The sequence below is a fragment of the Hibiscus syriacus genome, unplaced genomic scaffold, assembly GCF_006381635.1.
Source record: "Hibiscus syriacus cultivar Baekdansim isolate YM2019G1 unplaced genomic scaffold, ASM638163v2 tig00110532_pilon, whole genome shotgun sequence".
In the NCBI taxonomy this organism is placed as follows: Eukaryota; Viridiplantae; Streptophyta; class Magnoliopsida; order Malvales; family Malvaceae; genus Hibiscus; species Hibiscus syriacus.
Window position 1 is genome coordinate 613,514 of NW_024062771.1, and position 4,115 is coordinate 617,628.

Genomic DNA, 4,115 nt, shown 5'->3' on the forward strand with positions numbered 1-4,115 from the left:
AAAACTGGGGGTGAATTTAAAAGGAAATTCAGTTTAAAAATTGATTTTGGGGTTCAAAGTGCATGGTTTAAAAACCAGGGGGACCGAAGTGGGATTTCCCCATTTTTAAATGAAAACGCGCAGATCTAACAAAGTAAACAGACCGGGTCACGGGTTGGTATAAATACCAACTTTTAGAAACAAAATTCATTTTCCCCTAGCCAAAATGGATCAAAACCAACACCAAAAAATCCTCTGAACTTGTTCTTGGTGTTCTTCATCAGTGAAGAATACCGCCACCCCAACCTAGAAAACGGCCGGTCACCGCCTCGTCGACCGCCGTAGATCGGCGCCGGCCGTCGTTCATCGACAATGGCCATTTTTTGCCTTTTTTTAAAGCTTTTCGCATTCTCCCTTCAAAAATCCAACCTTTTTTTAAAAAAACTTGCCTCGGGGAGGGCTAGATTTGAGTTTGAAACTCTCGGTCGCCCTCCCCCCGATCATCGGCATTTCGAACCCAAGAAAGAAAAAGGGAAACATAAGTCACATGTAAAGCAAAAGAATACGAGTAAGGTAAAAAATACCTTCTTTATTCACTTTTTCCTTTCGAAAATCACACAAAATTTCCTTGTTTTTTCTTTCGGTTTTTCTTCGTACTTTTTGCTCGTAATTTCGTGTGATTTTCTTGTATTTTTTTGTGTAGTTTACATATGTATCTATAATCTAAAACATCCTATTTTTAGCATTTTTTGAGTCATGTAAACTAAATCTCTCGCTTGGTTGTTGCTGAGTCCACGATGTTGTTTCACCTAGAAAACCGGCGTTGGTTGCGGCTGCGTGAGGCATGAGGGGTCTTCGAATGGAAGCGGCGGGAACGGCTCTTGAGGAAATAGAGTGGAAAGTTAGGGTTTTGGAAACCCTAACTATTCGGTTCGAGTCAGACTTAGGTGGACCCGAGTGTTGGGTCGGTTCGGATCCGGTCTACAAGGGCTTTGGGCTGTTGATTGTTGTATATGGGCTTCTAGGCCATCCTTTGTAATAACGTTGGACTTGTAATGGGTGATGGGCCTGAAAAAACAAAAAACAAGATGTTGTAAAATAATAATATATAGGCTATTAATAATATATATATATATCGGGAATAGTGTAATATATATAATGTGTATGCTATAGGGCAAAATCATGTGTCTACACCCTGGAAGCACAAAAATTCAAAAAGAAACCAAGGCTCTTATGTCATCCAACACTTCATCCTCTACAGAAAATACCTTGGATGTCCGCCTAACCAAATCTCAACTCGAAGCTCTACACAAGATACTTGAAATATCCACTGCTCATGGATCCTTGGCTATTCAAGGTACTGCTTTTAATATCACTTCGAATTCCAACAGAAGGTGTATACAAACTCAACAATCAGTAACTAGCATATTTTGTTCTCAACTTGATATTCTTATAAAGTGCGTCTCTTTTAATAACCTAAACAATTCAGCTACTTGGGAAACTATTGTATTATCCTTTTGCGGAAGTATTATGCAATGGCCTACGCAAGCTGCTTTAGGAACTCTCAGTTGGGGTTTTAGGTTTTGGATAACATTTGAACAGGGATGAATCGTTAGAAAACCTTATTTCTTTAATATATGAAAAATAAAGAAGTCATTTGGCATATTATTGCTTAGCAAATAGTACTTTTTGGTACCGTATTCTAAGTGCCGGACATTTTGTTAAGTCATTTGATCATATAAATCTGGTAATATTCGCAGGCACTTTTACATTCTGCTCCAGTGGGGGAAATGATAGTTCTTGATTTATTCGCTGATGTCAAACCAATATGGGAAACATCCTCTCAATTTTATGGCACTCCTTATGTCTGGTAATTCTCTCATCATTTTCTCCTGAAATTTCACGGCACTCCATGACCCATTAGCAAGATGTCAACCTTTTAAAATCTCTTTTTTAATTCATTTGTTTCTTGAACGTATAATTTTATGTTTGCATTATGGAATTCATTGCTATGTTGAATATATCTTTATCAGGTGTTTATTGCATAATTTTGGAGGAAATATTGAAATGTATGGAACACTGGATGCAATTTCTTCTGGTCCAGTGGATGTTCGCATCAGTAAAAATTCAACCATGGTATGCAGTGTCTCGAGTTTTAAATATAATTTCTAATCATCGCTAGAAATTAACATTTTAAACATTTTATGATCTGTAGGTAGGTGTTGGCATGTGCATGGAAGGAATAGAACAAAATCCAGTTGTTTACGAATTAATGTCTGAAATGGCATTTCGAAAGGAAAAAGTTCAAGTTCTGGTACTTGACCTGTTTTAACTTCTTTTCAATTTCAGAACTCAAAAGTGATGAAACATACATTTATTCTTCTTCCATGTTCTTGCTAAGATAAAAGTCCATCGTATTTCATGTTATAATTAACAGACACAGAGACTAGCACGTTGTAGGTAGAGGTGTTCAAGCGGTTAATTCGGCCACCGAACGAATCGAATTTCTATTAACCGAATTAAACAAATTTTTTTTCTTTAACCGTTAACTGAACCAAATAAAGTTCGGTTATTTCGGTAGGTTAACTGAAGTAACCGAAATGTTTTTATAATTTTTTAATTGTATTAATTTGAATATAATAGAAGTGTTTTTTTTAATTTGGGTTAAAAATTAATTACGTATTGATAATTTAATGAGTCTAGTGTGGTTAAAAAATAATTGGGTCTTAATTCTTAATGGGTTTGAGCTTAAAATATGTATTTAATATCTATAATATATTTAATATTTAATAATTTCGGTTAACTAACCGATTTCAAACCAAATTAACTCCTAACTGAATATTGAAAAATATATTAACCGTTCCCCGACTGAACTAATTTGGTGGTCGACCGAATTAACCGAACTAATTCGGTTTGATCGGTTAATTCGGTTAAAATCGAAAAATGAAACCCCCTAGTTGGAGGTGTTAATTCTATATTGTCAACCATCATGGACACTTAGGATTGTGACATTACCGACTACTGAGATGCATGCAACGATAGTGCTCTGGTGTGTTTTTGTTTTTTTCAAGTGCGTAGGCCGTCCGGCCAAAAGCTAACTTCATGCATTGTAGGAATGACTGAGGACCTACACCCACAGACTGTACGGTAAATCAATTCAACAAATTGAAGAAGCATGGGCAATATTGTATCACAGTTTACAATTGTACAGACGGAATCGCTGTATGTTTCAATACACTGATGAACTATTAATTCTTTTTTCATATTACTTCCCTGTAGAAGAAACCCTTAATGGAAATAAATCCAACTATGACACTGTACTATGGAATTATTTAATATGCTCTAGGAACGTGTCTACCTGGAATAGATCTTCCAGCCGCTAAATTTAACTTCTGAGATTTTGTATTTTAGGACATTCTCTCATTTAAGTAGGAGCTAATGTTGCATCTTCATTTGTGGCAGGATCATAACACATATTTCATAGTCAAATTTCCAGATTGGGATCCATCTACAAGTTCTGTATCTCAACCATCAAAGCGACACAATGCGAATACATACAGCTTGAAAAAAGGAATCAGAAGATTTGCATTTCTGGAAAGTAACTCTGATCTGCCTCAAGCACATTTGTGGTATTCTACTCATAAGGTCGTCAATGCTTTAAAGCTCTTCCTTGAGGCTGGAAATGATTTAGCTGGCAGCCTCACATATAGGTTAACTCATTTATTTTTTTCTTATTTCAATATATTATTATCAAAAACAAAAAATAAAAGCAGCTCCTAATACAGGAATTAAAATAAAAATAGGGAGTTATATCCACTTATGCAGAGTTTTCTGACAGATATGATTTGGTCGACTTAACACGCCAAGTGTTGTCAAAGCTAGCAAACGAAGTCTATTTGGAGGCAGTGAAAGCTTTTCGAAGGAAGGCTGTCAAAGCTGAATTTTCATGGCCAGAAGTTTAGTCAACTAATAAAGGATATTGATGTACATGTTGCTTCTGATGACAATTTTCTGCTTGGAACATGGCTGGAAAGTGCAAAAATGTTGGCAAAAAATCCAAGCGAGATGAGACAGGTGTGTAAAAAATATTGCCCTCATTGTTTTGTTACTTTAGAAAAGCTCAGGTGATTATTCGT

The 4,115-nt window shown here is 35.9% G+C and overlaps 1 pseudogene; it reads left to right on the forward strand.

Moving 5' to 3' along the window:
• Positions 1-823: 823 nt before the first annotated feature.
• Positions 824-4,115, forward strand: LOC120130263 (annotated as a pseudogene).